The sequence below is a fragment of the Phyllostomus discolor genome, chromosome 1 (genome assembly GCF_004126475.2).
Source record: "Phyllostomus discolor isolate MPI-MPIP mPhyDis1 chromosome 1, mPhyDis1.pri.v3, whole genome shotgun sequence".
In the NCBI taxonomy this organism is placed as follows: Eukaryota; Metazoa; Chordata; class Mammalia; order Chiroptera; family Phyllostomidae; genus Phyllostomus; species Phyllostomus discolor.
In genome coordinates, this window is record NC_040903.2 from 179368094 (window position 1) to 179384693 (window position 16600).

Consider the following 16600-nt stretch of genomic DNA (forward strand, 5'->3'; position numbering starts at 1 on the left):
AACCATTTTATGAAACTATGTTTTCAGCATTTCCAACTTGCTTTAGTTTTTTATTCTGTACAATTCGGCCAAAATCAAAGCTTCCCACTTTGATCTGTTTTATTGGCCCTCCAGGGCCTACGTCTGGCACCAATTCCTCCTTCAATTTCAAGATGAGAAACAGCAGTGGAGAAGCACAAACCACTGTAAAGTACACATCCATCACTCACTTTCACATCTATGACCCTGCTCCATCTCCACAAGCGTGGGTTCTACAATCTAAAAATGAATGCCTTGCTTTCTCGATCAGGGATTGCCTGGATCTGGGACTAAGGGAAATAGTTCAGGAGATTAGATGTAGATCACTCCCAGGTGGACAAATGCATCTCTGTCCTGGTGCGATGCATGGTGGCATTCATCAGGTAGTGGAAGATAGCAGGGGCATTGTTCAGGCCACCTGGCACTCTGGGACATTCAAGCTGGTCCAGGTATGTGCACTCTCTAAGCACCGATGCTTTATGACATGTGAAAATGCTGGTGCCAGAGTAGTTCATAATAAGTAGGAGTGCAAGCCAATCATACATGGTGACTAAGTTAGCCCCCTGGAGTGTTAGCCTAGATAAAACTTCTCCATTTTACTTCTTATAAAAGGACATCCAAATCATCCTCTCCCTCCACCCCCTGCAACCCAAATGTAATTTCTGTGCAGTGGCTAAATCATAATAGGTTGGGAAAACATACTACCGAGAAGATTTAAATCAGTACAGGGTTTTCTTCAGCATAAGATTTTATAACCTGAATTGACTTAAACATGTTGGATTAACTAAGCAATGCAGTTTGAGTTAGTAAGTATGAATTGTTCTAATTACTATTGCTGCATAAAAAAACCATGCCAAAACTTAGGGGCATAGAACAACCACTTATTGGATTCTGTGGGTCAGGAATTCAGACAGAACACGGTACAGATAGCTTGCCTCTGTCCACATTGTCTGGAACTTCAGCCAGGGGGACTCAAGAGCTGAGGGCAACTTGATGACTTGGAGCTGAAATGATTGTGAGGCTTCTTCCTGACACATCTGGTAGTTGACATTGACTATAGGCTAGGAGCTTAGTAGGGCTGCTGACTAAAGTGCCAACAAGTAGCCCCTCCAGCATGACAGCCTCAGAATAGCCAGACTTCTCATACGGTGGCTAGCTTCCACAACAACCAGGAAGATGCTGCGTGGCCTTTCTGTTCCTGCCTTGTACAGTATCATTTCCACAGGAATAGAATTGTTGCTTATAGCCCAAGACTCAATGGGAGAAGTCAATGACCCCACCTCTCAATGTGTCAAAGAATTTCTATATATTCTTCATATATGTTTAGCAATCACTTCATTTGTATAAAATTGTAACTATCAAGAACTCGGGCACTGTATAAAAGATTATAGTGGTGGCAGTAAACTTTGATCATCACAGTGACAATAGGTCAGGAAGATGAAGAAAGTACATGAGGAGGTCTGTGATAATACTGATGACATTTGAAAATTCTTGGCATGGTCAAGCTTGGAAAAGTCCAGGTTTGTTCACCAATATTCAGGTTATATAATTGTACACTTAGAAATATTTAAAAAACAACTCTATTTTCAGAATTCCTACAAGATAAATAACTTGCAGCTGCAAGTTGTAAACTTTCTAGACTCTAACAGCCTTTGGTTCTTGAAAACAATTATTTTATACCACTTACTCACTATTACTTTATACTCTGATTCCTCTACAAGCCTCCTTCAAGTTTGACACTCTATTTTGTTGAGCCTCTCTGCCCTGTGCTCATATTCATCATCACTTTGAAACATTTAAATTCCTAAGCCTGGATAGTCTTCTCATTAGAGAAATGTATTCATGTTGGTGTCTTTGATCTTTGAAGAACTACACGATTTCAATTTTTCTCAGCTCCTCAGTTTCTGCTCTACAATAGTGACTTTGGGAAGGAACGTGTATAACCTTGTTGTAGATCAAAATTTCTATGGTTTTTAAGTGATCAGGTGATGAAATGAAAAAGCAATTGTCCCCTTTAAGAAGAGAGGACATAAAATGTTAGAATGACCTGCCAGGATCCGAGGAGACTAATCAGCTTGCATTTTGAGCATGGAGTTCTGGGGTTCAAGAGAGCTGACCAAGAGAAGCTTTGACAGAGAGATTAAGGACAGCAGTTGCTCAGAATAATAGGTGGTTTAAAGGATATAACCGACAACCTCCCTCTGAAGAGCAAAACAACAGCCTTAGAAAAAAGGGTCAAGGGCCCTATTGGAAAAGCCCTAGGGCAACAACCTTCCAAGCAGAAGGGAAAGCAAATATTGACCTAAGCAGTTCACCTATGAGTTACAGAGGAACTTCACTTACACGTAGAGTTTCTATTTGCTAAAATCAGGTACCATGTCACTTATAGAAACATATTAAGTAATGCATGTGATATCTTCCAAATTAAAAACATAGGGGGAAAATTGTAGGCATGTCCCCTATGTGTGTATTTGTGGAGAATTAAAAACACAGAGAAGTTGTCTTTCCTGGGAGGAACCACTACAGACCTGTAGTTGTCACTGAGTTCCAACAGCGTACTGCACAGCTTGGGTTCATTTCTACTTGTAAAGTCAATAAAAGTCTTGAGTGAAAGCTTCCATGGAAGAGCTTTTATAATTCAAAAGTCATCATTCCTTCAAAGCCAGGACCTCTGTTTGGCTGTTCAGATGGCACTGCCTTGGGCCTCCTCCCTTTGTTCTGCTCTGCACACAGGAGAGGGGGTGGAGCCAAGGAAGATGAAAGTTCTTGACACTAATGCCTGGCAGGACAAGTCTGGTAACTCTCAGAACAATGCAAATTAAGTGGCCAAATTACACATTTTTCCCTAACTGAAATAACTTCTTCACCAGAAGTAGTTCTACTTGGTGTAAACTTGCCAAATATGGTTGTAACCCATTGGGGAGCTGCTATAGTTGGACTCTATTAGGCATCCATATGCGTCTGGAACCATATCAGATTAGCCTGCTGGGCCCAAGAATGGATGGCATGAGGCAAGATATACTCTTGTAGGCTTTCTGCTCCAAGGTAGTTGGGGGTTTATTTTAATATTTTGAAAGAAACAGCCCTTCTTGTTTTCAGTCTTCAGAAATGGACAGAGTTGGAGGTTTCTTTTTTTGTTGTTGTTTTTGGTGGTGGATGTGGGGGTGGTAGTGGTAAAGACTGTCCATATTTTGTTTGAATGTCACCAACAGCCAGAGAATGGCATGGCAGGAAGGGACCCTGAGGACCTAGCCCAACCCCTGTGTCAACAATGAAGGGAGGGGAGTCTTGGGGAGCCCTGACAGATCTGGAAGTAGCAAGGCCAGTATTAAAATTGTCCATTTCCTGATGGAAAAGCTGGTAAAACCATAAAAATAAGGTCTTTAGGGGCGCCTATTCCAGCATAATTCTTCAACTATGTCTTTTAGGACACACGGCTTTCCAATAGTATGTCCAGACTATTTTTCTCTTTGAATCTCATCTTATTTCCACATATGCTCTCATTTGTTGAGATACAGAAGGAATTCATAGAGAAAATCATTAAGCAACAGCACTTGAAGAATAGACTCAAGAATTCAGAAATTTCATTTCACACTTCAAACCAGCAGTCCTTGAACTCTTCTAGGAGGAGCTACATGGGGACTCTTGGAACTCTCCCATTCCAAGTCTGTCTCCTCCAACCTCTGTACCCCATACCGCCTCTCAAACCAAGCATGGGGCAGCTAGTTCTCCACTTAGGCCTCTCAGGGAAGAGGTCTGCCAGAGATGGAGAGGCTGTGCCAAGCCTGTTACAACTCCTGGCAAATTGCCTAAGCCCAGAAAAGAAAGGAAACATGAAGAAAAGCAGAGGTGTATACCAAAATAGTTCCAGATGGATCCAAAGAGGTAAATATAAAAGGTGTAACCACAAATGTACTGGAAGAAAATATGAATAGGGTTTTTTTTTTTGTTAAAATTCTTGAAAGGTAAAAAATAATGACACCAGCAAAAAATAAAACAATGAAAAGTCATAAAAGAAAAGTTCAGTAAATTCAACTACTCAAAAATAAAAAATTTCTACCTAAATTAAATATACCTAAACAATGCCAAAAAGCAAACTAGGAAAAATGTCTGCTAGACATTATATAGTAAAAGGACTAATTTCTATACAATATAAAGAACTCCTGTGAATCAAAAGGAAACAATAATCCAATAAAAAATTAACAAATAGAACAAATAAATGGGAATTAAAGGTGTTTTAACTGTATTATATTTCACTTAAAATAAGAAAATGCATATTAAAATGGGATAGAGATTTTCAGTTATTGGATGGGTTAACTGAAGATTAAAAATTTTGACTAAGATGTAAGGAAGGCAGTACTCTCATCCATGTGTAGTGGGTGTGCAAACTGGTACAACCTCTATGGATGGTAATTTACCAATATCAAAATTAAAAATATACAACGCAACTCTGAAATTCTACTTCTAGTTATCTTATCAGATAGATATATTTGCACATAATCAAGAGGCTTATGTCCAAGACCATTATAAAACTGTGTGTTTCAAAAAAGAGGAAACCACCTTAATTTCCATTAAAAAGAATCTGGCTGAATAAATTATATATATTCATTTGCACTGGATTACATATACAGTCATTGGACAGCTCCATGTTTACTAATATGAAACAACTGTTGCTGAGGTGTGCTAAGTGAGAAAAGCAGCAGCAAACCCTTTGTAGGGTATGCTACTGTTTGTGGAAACACAGGGACAGGCTCTTTATGCACACCCGCTGCGTATGCTTTGAACACCTAGAAGAGGTGCAGCTAAACAGCTTCCATTGACTCTAAGAGCAAGCAGTCACTGGTAGATTTGAGTGGGCATGAATTACTCTAGTTTCCATGTCCTTTTGTGACTTTTGAATTTTGTACAATGCGAATGGACCGTCTAATGACAAGTTATTTGATTTTTGTTAAAAGAAAGGAGAAAACAAAAAGAAGAGAAAATGACCAAGAGAAAAAGTATGAGGAAGAATGATCTAGAGAAGTACATGAATTTGACTTCTAAACTGGAAATTGAAAATTCATTTCAAAAATCGAATTTAGTCAACAAACATGCAAAGATTTTCATTTTAGCATTGTGTTTGCTGTTGAGGTGTATCCAAACATTCCAGGCTGATGAAGCCGTTCTGACTTTAGTATTTATTTATTTTTTCATATTTTTTAAATTTTATTTTAATTGTTGTTGCAGTACAATTTTCTATCTTTTAGTCCATGGCCATACCACCCTGAATGCACCCAATCTCGTCTGACTTTAGTATTTACATGGAACGACTTCAGTCCTCCTCCCCACGTAGAGAAGGAAGCTCAGCATTCCTCACTCCCAGCATTCTTGGACGGGTAACATCTACTATAGACCTCTTACTCTGTTGCCTGATGGCACCAAACCCCATGTTTTACTTACATAGTTCATCCTTCAGTTTTGTGTCTAGTCACGTCACAGCATGGCACGATAAATGGCTGAATATGAGATATGGCCTGGTTTTAAATTCCCCTTGGGAATTTCTTAGAAACTTATTTTCTTCTAACATGCAGATGCCTGCCTTATCTCGGGCCCTCTCGAAAGAAGATCCTCCCCAGCACCCCTTCTTTTCTGACTGTCCCCACCACCTCAGACTGGCTGCTCCTTTAGTGTGGAAGGCAATCCATTTTTATCACTTCTGCCTTGTGGAATTCTGCCAGCAGCTTTAAAAAATCTTTTTCCCCAAGCACACTATACTGGTAATGGGAAAAAAAGTTAAAATGTTCAATTATAGGGTACTGGTTAAGAAAATTATATGCCAATATAATGGAGAATTATACAGTCATTACAAGTTATCTGAAGTTGAATATTTACTGGAGTAGAAAAACTTTTATAACAGTTCGTAAACTAGTTTACAAATAAGCACATATATGTATGTGTACTGACAATATGTATACACATGTATGTATGTACCTATACATATATATATGTATACATAGTATATATGGAATACATATGGCGTTTATGTATATATAAATGTATGTTGATGTATATGCATATATATTAATATTTATTGTACAATCCCATTTAAAAAACTGTATATAATATACATGTTTATATTGGCTGAAAGTATTTACATCAAAAAATTTTTTTAACTGTATAACTCTCTGATTGGTAGAAATGTGGAGCATTTACCTATGTTTTAAATACATTATAATTATAATTGAATATGTTACAATTTATATTTTGAATATTTTAGAATCCACTACTTTTGGGGAAAACAAAAGAGTAGAAGAAAAGGCCCAGGGACCGGGGGGACGGGGTGGCACTGCCAACACCTCCCTCGGGCCTGACCAGGGCGGCCTCCTGCTCTACATAATAGGCTGATTCAGTTACCATCGGCTGCCCCGTCCCCAGATTCTTACTCAATAAAAATGCCCTCTCCTCTCAGGTTCTCTTCCTCAACACTGTTTCACCATAGAATCTCTCTCTGTGCTCTGTTAAGATAAACTTTGAAGAGAAGAAAAGTGAAAACTCAAATATTTTATGTAATGTTTTCTACAACTTTTCCATCTTATGGTGTGACACAAGTAGGCCCCTCTTCTCTTCCAAGGACCCTGAACAGATAGGGTAACATCTCACCTGTTAAACCAGCAAGAGGAGATTAGAACTAAAAAGAGAAAAAAAGACTTCTTGGGGGATCATGAGCAGTGGTGATGAAGTATTAACAACTAGAAAGCCCTGGGAATCTACTAATGAATTGCAGGACTCATCCTAAAGGGATGCCAGGCGTGAAAAACCATAGTAGTCTTACTGGCGCCTGCAAGCTAAGTATCAGCCTTGCCTGTGGCCTGCACACAGAACGGGCTGGGCAGAGATATCTAAAGCCAAAGTGTTGCAGCCCTGGCTGGTGTGGCTCAGTAGACTGAGCACCGGCCTGCTAACTGAAAGGTTGCTGGTTCTATTCCCAGGAAGGGCACAGGCCTGGGTTATAGGCCAAGGTTCCAGTTGGGGGTGTCTGAGAGGCAACTAATTAATGTTTCTCCCTCTCTCTTCCTCCCTCCTTTCCCCTCTCTCTAAAAAATAATTAAATAAAATATTTTAAAGAATAAAATAAAGTCAAAGTATTGAAAATCTATTCCTAAGCCAGCTCTCTTTATGCCTGGCACTTTTGTCTGAAAACATGTCATGTTACAAGGGAAGTTAGAGATAATTTAATATGACTCCCTCTGGACTAAATACATACATTTGGGATGGCTGGATGAACAAATGAATGACTCTTCCAATATGAGCATGAAACTCATTTCAAAACTGACACATGTTGCTTGTACCGCTGATAGGCTGGATGTGCCACACATTTCCTCAGAACAGACCATAAGGAATTGATGGTGCACAGTAAATACTCATGCTTTATAGGGTATACGTGACTACTTTACAGGTAGATTTGGCTATACTTCAAATTTTTGAGAACAATTCTGTTAAAATAGAAATCTTTGTAAAGTAGGTAAATTTTCTGAAAAAAAAAATAGAATAATTAACCTCAACTTACTTGCTACATCATCCAAAATTCAGAAGAGTCACTGAAACACCCGTCCACGCACACACGCAGCCTGCCAAACCCCACCCCACCACGTGCGTTTTGCGTCGTGATCACCGATGCGCTTGTAGAATCAAAGCACGACTCTGCATGTGTGGTCCATGATATTTTCCCCTCTAGGCTGAGAACAGTATTTTTTAAAGTAGCCCCCTGTGTGTAAATTGCTTTATCTTTCAAAAGGGAGGCTGAGAGGACATAAATCATCTGTTTTGATTAAATTAGTTGGAGTGGAACATTTGTCCGCGCCTCCCAACCCCCACCCGGTGCAGGATGACCTGTGAATGCGCAGCAGGGATTACAAGTTCAAATGCCCAGAGGGGCCAGGTAGAAGGGGTACGTGAGCAAAGCGGGTTAGGTGAGAGAGGCGCTTGGTGTAGGTGGTGGAGACTGGAGAGCTAATGCTCCATCCAAGTGGGGAGGTTTTACTCAGCTCCATTATAGCACAGAAATGTAGGCTAGGTTTTAACAGAAAATATACAGTAAATCATATCTTTAATGTAAAATCTTTGAAGTTATTCTCGTTGGCAACTAATTCGAATTTGTTTTAAAACATTGAATGTGATTGTAGAATAAAAAAGCTCTATAAACTAGTACATAAACTTTCTCAGCAATATGCAAAGAAAGACCATCTATCTTTTTATATAAATCATATATATCTTTTAATCTTTACCTTAATCCCTTCTTTCCTAAAGTTGTCTCCAGTTCTCTGTGTGGTCTGTACTGCATAGTTCATGCTTAACTTGATCCATTTTTCATTGTTTCTAATTATTTCATATGTGCCAGTCTTATATTTAGACTTAATTGTAAACACTTCTAGCACAAGAACCACATCTATTACTTCTTTTATGCCAACCTCAAAATGCAGTGTTTGAAGTTGATTTTTTTTTCAGTAATAAAGGGAAACGAGAATGGCCTTTGCTGACACACAAATACATAGTGATACTAGAAATGAGTTCAGTGTCTTGAAGTTCCTGAGTTTCTGGCCCAGACAAGCTCACAAGTTCAAGTCTGTGGGCACCTTGCCCTGTTGAGCTGAGAAGCACTTGCTTGCCATAAAAACTTAAGAAGAAAGCACTTGGCAAAACAGCTATGAGTTCATCATGATTTTTTCTGGAATAATATTGTAGGATGCATTTAGCCAATGAAGGTGATGTGGTTCTTTACTAGTCTTGACTTTGAGAATTTTTCTAAGCCAACTTGTGTCTGTAGGAAACCCTCCACTGATTTAATTATTAAGAGGTCAAGCTCAGATTTTTGCATTTATAAGTCAGAAGTCTCTGGGGCATATTGGAGAGATTTGGAGGAGCAGAAGTATGAGCTGTAATCAGTTTGAATCCAGAAATGGGTGTGGAGGGAAGAGAAATGGAGCAAGTGTTGAAGCTCCAGAAATAACTGGCCACTGTCTTTGTGCCTATGTGGAGATGAGAATGGGGGTGCTGAGAAGTGGCACACACTGGAAATGATCTCTACACCACCAAGCACAGGCTGTGAAGGGAGAACAGCTGGGCATGAGTGCCAGGCTGCCAATGAATGTGTCTGGGCAAGAACCTAGCATTTGGTGTAAACTGGCCAGCACCAGTTGAAGATAAAGTATGAAAACATTAGTTCTACGGATCCCTAAGTCCACTCAGCCAGATGTGATGGGGAACCTGAAGACAGAGGTGAAGGGACTAGCTCTGATATGAACTGACTCCCTAACCAAAAGGAAAAAAAAACATTGTATTCACTTCCTTACTTGGAAATACTGATAAAATACGGAAAGCGGTTTTATTGAAAAAGCACTGTCTCCATTCTCCTTATCCTCACAAACATCCCATCAGACACTTCTTTACTGTGCTCATAATTTCCCCCACATTATTTGGTAATCCAAAAAAAGAAATAAATCATCAAATAAACAAACTACTTCATTGCATTAGGAGGCAGACATTGGAATGCAAAAAAAATTTTTAATGCTTTGGTTACTCAAAATAGTGCCTTAACTTAGTCAAATAATTCTTGAGTCAAAGTAAACATTAATTAACATTGTTTAGAGTATTTAGTTGTAACTCTGATGTTGCTACTTTCTATAGAATTTATTGCTAAATTGTGAAATTTCCTTTTTCACTAATCCCTATGCTTATCCGATTGCATTTTCTTCATCTACAAATTTAAATTACTAATAAAAGTGATGTAAGTAATACAACTCATACACTGTTGAGATAAAAGTGTTTACTCTGTCCAAGAGTTAATATTAATTATGATAGAGTAATTTCTATTTCCTTTCTTGATTGCCTCTTATCTTTCTCTTAACAGTGTTCCCACCAATTTTTTTTCTCATGAAGCTTCTTCTGGTTGGAAACTTACTAAATTTCATCAGGTAAGAAGTGCTAAATTTGAACCTATAAACCTTTTCCAAAAGAGCACAAGTTTAGAAAATCCAAAGATGGTGTCAGTTTGGGGCAAATATTTAGAGTGTAAACTGGGAAAGGTCCAACAGAATCTCCAATTATTTTGGAGAAGTTGCTCTGAAAGTGTGGTCCACAGGCCAACAGCATCAGCACCACCTAGGAACTTGTTAGAAATGCAAATTCTTGGGCCCTCTGTTGTGCTTTACTAAACCTTCTAGATGATTCTGATGTATGCTCTAATTTGAGAAACACTATTTTAAATAGCCTTCATGGACCAAAGGGACAGAAAATGTCTCACAGGGATTGATGAAATCTGATGGATTATTTGATGTTTCTTCTTCCTTTCTCTTCTCCCTTGCCCTTTTTCTCCTTCCTACAAGTTTATCCATTCCTGTTACCATGCTAAAGTTTGCCTCAGAAAATCTTACTTCATTACAAACATACTGTCTTTATGACAATTTAAATGCTACTTAATACGGGACTCATCAAAACTGGGTGTTCAGTAGAAGGTGTCAATTAACTAACTAATTTAAATATCTTTTTAGCTTTGAGAAGGAAGTCTTCCATAGGTACAGGGGGTACACCTATAAAAGAGTGCCCAATTTCTAAAATGGTTGCCTTTTAAACCTAATATCTGTAGATTGTTTTCTTCACAAGTGAACGTAATATTTTTATGTAGTCTGGAAGCATTGAACTGTCCCTCTGAAGTCATTTGCAAAAAAAATTGTGTTGTCCAAAAGGAGCTCTTGTATTCCTGTAGTGTTTAACTATGTTTGAGGTCTCTACAGTATCTAGTATTTCCAATTCTGGAAGCCAGCCTACCTGCCATTTCACCTCCAACCTTACTATGATTTAATGTAACCCTGAGAATACCTGTGAAGTATCTGCTAAACCTATAAAAGGGATATATATAAGGATGCTGTCATTCTAAAATAATGGCTAAATGCTGCCTACAAAATGCCTTTGCTTAAGATGCCTTTCATTTGCTAAGATATACATGATTTCTTTTCTTTTTAGATTTTATTTGTTTTATATTTAGAGAGGGTAAGGGAGGGAGAAAGAAAGAGAGGAACATCAATGTGTGGTTGCCTCTTGTGCACCCCCTACTGGGTACCTGAGTTGGCCAGAAACCCAGGCATGTGCCCCAACTGGGAATCAAACTAGCGACCCTTTGGTTCATAGGCCTGTGCTCAATCCACTGAGCTACACCAGCAGGGGTTTATTTTCTGCATAGCATGCATATTTGTCAAGCAAGTAAGTATCAGGGTCTCTAAAACTCAGTCTCATTTTGAAAATGGAGATAATAGAATCTACTTGTTAGTATTGTAAGAAATAATAGAGAATATCCAGGAGCACTTAACACAGTGCCTATCTCAATAAATATTCACCATGATTAATGATAATTTTATTAGTATAATTGTGAATTCAAAAATACCACATTAGACCTCATCCCATTAAAAACAAGCACATAGAGAAGAGATCAAGTCTCTTGCCCTTGCATTGCCCACCACTATTACATTGTATTTTCCATGAAGACTTGTCGTTGTTGTTAGTTCCCTGCTCTCTGCTCTCCTGGTTCCTTGGCCACTCCCACACTCCAGAACAGGGTCAGGCAGAAAAAGGGACATGATGAAGTATGTAAATCCATCATCTATAGCCCATCTCTAGTGCTAGGAGGGCATAGAATAGTTCTGTTAATCGTTCCTCTAATACCCACAAGCCTTAGGAGCAAAATCCAAAAGGCCAGCTCTGTGACCCAAGTACAGGCATCTGCAGGACCTGAAAAGGACCTTGACAGGTGATTTACCTCTTTAACCTCTATTCAGTCTACCAAAAAAAAAAGCATGTATTCAATTTTTAAAGATTTCAGAAGAAGGGAATTTCCATACCTTCTTATATTAACACTAATACAAATAGATAAAAGTTATATATCATTATGAAATCTCATTTTGGCATGAAGTTTAAATACTTCTGCAAGAGACTAAGCTGGAAAGGTCCAGTTCCATCTATGACAAATTACCCCATAGACGGCTTTGGCGGACTAAGGGATGGAGGGATGGGAAAGGAGATTCTTGGAATAGAGGTATGAAAAACATTAGGATTAAATACATGTCCAATAAACAAGAGGTTTCTGAGTTTGAATTAGTGACATGGAAAAATGAGAACCATCTGGAATCTGTACTTATTTTGCTGGTCAGAAACACAGTTCTTGAGGGCCTTTGTTGGATTGTTTACTTTGTAAAAACTTAATAAAAACAAATGCCTAAGGTGGCTGAGAGAAAACTTCTTCGAATTCATAACACCATGGCCTCTGAGGGAACCATTTCAAAGTGTTTTACTCTCTCTCCACTGAGCTTAATGCCATCTCCTCAAACAAGGCTTTTTGTTTTATTTCAGTACACCCTTGTAGAGACACAAACTTATATGCCCATTTGAAATTTAATAGTAAAATTTGGGGGAGAGAGAGAGGAAACTGATTTCTTCATTTTTTAAGTTTTTTATATGGTTCTTCTATAGCCAACCCCACCCCACCTCACCCCACCCCCCCAAAAAAAAAATCAGCTAAGAGGAGGGGATCTACCAAGATGCAACTGGGATACAACTGGGTACAACTTACTTACTTTTATAATGGATACAACTGGGATACTCAGATGAGGTTGTTTCCCTTTTTCGTTTCTGAGGAAGATTCAGTTGTCCTTTGTAGTTCAAAGGATAGGCTTCTAGCCAAGAGGGACTGCTGAGTACGGAGAGGGGTTATGCCTTACTAAACCCCACCGTGTTCTCGGTCGGCGCTTTCACACGCCCTGTCTGGGGCCCATAACCAGTCACTCGCTAGAAAGAAAACCGACGTTAGAGGCCAATGAGGTGACCCAGTGTTGAAAATCTGATGGGACCTCAGAATTATTTCATGCTGATGTTCTGCTGCATGCCCTTTATCATCCCTACGCCTGTGTGAGAGGCCAGGGTGGAGGAGGGAGGGAGGCTGGGAAGGAAGGAATGGTGCAAAGGGACAGAGGAAATGTCTTGAGGTGAAATAGATATTCCAGGAGCACTCTCCCCCATCGTCAATTTGCTATTCATCTTAAGTACTTTATAAGAAAGTAAGTATTGTGAGAAGCCAGACCTCAGGGAAGCCACAGAATAAAACTGTACATTATGCACAAACTGCATTAGTGAAATTCTGGTGGCATGCTGAATTCCCATCATGCTACTGCTGAGCCAGCCTCACACTGGCCTTTTGTATTCAAGTTTTGATAAAGAAGAAAGCCCCGTGTCTTGTATTTTTTATGCTCAAGTTATTCAGTTCAGGAGTGTGGACCCCCATACCTTACAGGAGGCAAAGTGGAGGGCAGATGATGACTTGCCAAGACTGTCATTCTCATAAATTCTCATAAACCAAAGAATCGCCATTGATGGCTCAAACCACAAACCTGGCTGTCTCTCTAACCGAGTAACCTGACCCTAAAATGACAACTAGTTATAATAGTTTGGAAGACAAGGTTGCTTTCTGTGAGGCATTCCCAGAGTCCCATAATAATTACTTATTATTAAATTCATCATCCTCTTCAACCTATGTTTTTATTTTCTAATGGAAACACATCTTTGAGTAACAGTTTCCATAGAATTACTAGCCATGGTATGACTTCATGCTTTCTTTTGTTTGTGCAAAAGCTACTTCTGACTAATCTTTGAGGATGTTCACCTTGCCCTGTCATCTCTGGTTCATAAATGTCAGTCCTCTCTGCCGTCAGCCTTCCTCTGTTCAGACTGAAGGTGCTATGGGCCTCCCCTTATCGCTCAGTTTCTCTATCTTCTGGATACTCCCTGGAGTTTATTGGCCTAAAGTATTCTAAACATAGAACAGGATACACACAAAAATTAAGTATAAATATTCATTGTTTTGTTATTTAGGTTCCTGTTAAAGGTGAGATCATATGGTATTTGTCTTTCACTGCCTGGTTTGTTTCGCTAAGCATAATGTTTTCCAGCTCCATCCACGCTGTTGCAAAGGGTAGGAGCTCCTTCTTTTTTTCTGCTGCATAGAATTCCATTGTGTAAATGTACCATAGTTTTTTGATCCATTCATTTACTCACAGGAACAAACTTAAAGGGCACATGGTCATAAACTAAGGGGAGGGTGGTAATGGGAGAGAAGTGGGGAGGGTGGGAGGGGGGAAAGGATTGGGATTGAAAAGGAGAAAACTGTATTTGAACAATGATTAAAATATAATAAAAAAAGAAAAAAATATAAATATTCACGGAGCCTTTAAAACTACTGTAGAGAAAGATCTCTTTTTTGAGATCTACATGCATTTTGCATTATGAAAATAAAGTATGAACCTGCTGCTTTTATATGAGATAAATTTGGCCTCTTTCTTCATGCTGTAAAGCCCATGGAAATGTCTCTATTTTGCCTCAAGAGAGGATGCCTCATCAGTCACTCCAAACAGCTACAGGAATGTTTTTATTCATTCTTTTTTTATTGCTGAGAATGACTTAAATTTTAACATTCATTTAATGTTAAGATCCAGAGACAGTCTAAAGTAAAAATTTAGAGGAAAATAATTAAGGCCAATAAGTGATTCTATCTTATCTATGGACATGATTGAAATGATTTTTTAAATGACAGGCTGTAACTATGAAGACAGCTTCCTCTGCCCTCCTTGCACATCAAGCCTTTTGGTCTTACCTCAGCTGGTGGGCCGGGGAGCTTGCACCTGGCCTTGGCTCCTTCCTGCAGATGCTCCCTTGCTGAGGGAAGTGGAATTGCCCTTTGGGGGCCTCCCTAGGTGGGAGCTATGCTAAAGTGTCCTTCATGGACTTTCTGGGTGCCTATCAAACCGTTTCAATTCGCACGAGATTTTATAGAACGTTATGCGTTAAAATGTTTTCTTTGTGAAACCCTCAGAGATTTGCTTTTCCTCTTCATCACAATGGCAGGAATACAGAACTTTCTAGTGATTTTTAATGGGATTCAGCTGCCCAAACTGCAGCGCCTTCAGCTGTACTTTGGAATTCCCTATGTCTGCCTTGTTTTTCATTTGCAGAAGCCTGAAACTAACTAACTTACTCTCTCTCTCTCTCCCCCTCTCTCTCTTTCACCCTCCCCAACCCTCCTCCTCTGTCACATCAGCAAGAACTCATGAACATGAGCTGCATGTTTATGAACATGAACCTATCAGTAGATGTTACCAAATAGAGCAGATACCACCTTATTTCAGACACTTTCTGTTGTGGTCACACATTCTCGAGGAAGTAGATGTACATTGGAGACCCCTGTCATCACGTCAGCTGGCAGCAGATAGTGGGCCATGTGCCAGAGCAGGGTAGCTTCGGCCCGGTTGTCAGTGGTGGGGAGAGGAGGAGCCAACAGACAAAAGGGAGTCAGAACAAGCCAAGAATCAGAGCAGGACTGGCCACTGAGACCAGGCAAGTGGTCCACAAGGAGAATATCTAAGACCAGGCAGGACCCACAGTCTGCAGGAACCAGAGGGACTATGTATGAGGAAGCACCAAGCAAGCTTGTGTGCCAACATCAAAGAAGCCACTCTAATTACTTCCTGCCTCTGGATTTGTCCGCGTTCCTGTAGTGCAGAGTAAGCCCAGTGTGGGCAGGAACAGGGAACAGGGAACTGAGACAGAGAGCACAGGCCCAAGGGATCTGATGTGCCTCTTAGCGAGATCATAGCGACACAGGAAAAAGGTTTTTAAAACCACACATGAACATTAAATGTAATATAGTTTTCCTAGTCAATTCACTCTGACGGAAAAATCCTATAGCCTCAACGATGTTTGTCTCATCTCTTCTCCAAAGCAGAATGCATTTTAAGTTTTGTTATCCTGTAAAATTTAATGCATGACCTCCTATGATAGAGCTTCTTTTTGGGTCTCCATAGGTGAGTAACCACCCCTATACTCATGTCCTCCACTTTTTTTTTCTCTCAGCGTGTTGTCCCCTGGGTCAGTGCTCAGCGTTTCCATTTCCCATCACCTGCAAAAGCTTCCCTGTCTTCATAGCCCTTATGAGTCCAGATCTGTGTCTTCTGGGAACAGGATGCTGTCAATATCAAAATAGTTATTCTGATCATCCTGTATGGCATGTTATGTAAATGTGTGGAAAACAGGTACCTCTTGCTGACATGCATGTTGGGCAAATCTCTCCCTCTCCTTCAGCTTCTCCTGCCTACTCCAATGAGCTGTTGAATAAGAATCAGATGAAATAATGGGAGGGAGAGAATTATAAATTAAAGCAGTATACAAATGGAAGGCATTGTTATAATAAAATACAGATCCTTGGCTCATGTTGAGGTGGGGCTGAAATTCCTTCATTCACTCTTTCAGCTTGTTTGTGTAAGGTCTGGTGAAATATTCATCATTATTGCTAAGTGGCATAGGTCTCAGCATACCTTTTGTCTCTTCTGTGGTTTTCAGAGGATGATCACATCTGCCCCAAACTGATGCTTCTTAGAAGGGATAGGGTGGAAAGACAAGTATCCAAAAAGGAAGGACTCAGGGGCTCTGATTAAATGGGACATCTTAGGTAGGTTCATTTTAGTTACCTCAAGTCAGAAAAGAACAACAAAAACAAGAATATTACAAA

At 39.6% G+C, this 16600-nt stretch overlaps 1 protein-coding gene across 1 annotated transcript in view; it reads left to right on the forward strand.

The window, feature by feature from the left end:
* Nucleotides 1-16600, forward strand: part of FRMD6 (FERM domain containing 6) — a 213425-nt gene that overhangs the window by 59571 nt on the left and 137254 nt on the right. Inside the window, exon 2 of the mRNA XM_028505757.2 lies at nucleotides 9905-9968. The gene's annotated coding sequence lies outside the window, so the exon portion shown is untranslated. The remainder of the gene's footprint in view (nucleotides 1-9904; nucleotides 9969-16600) is intronic.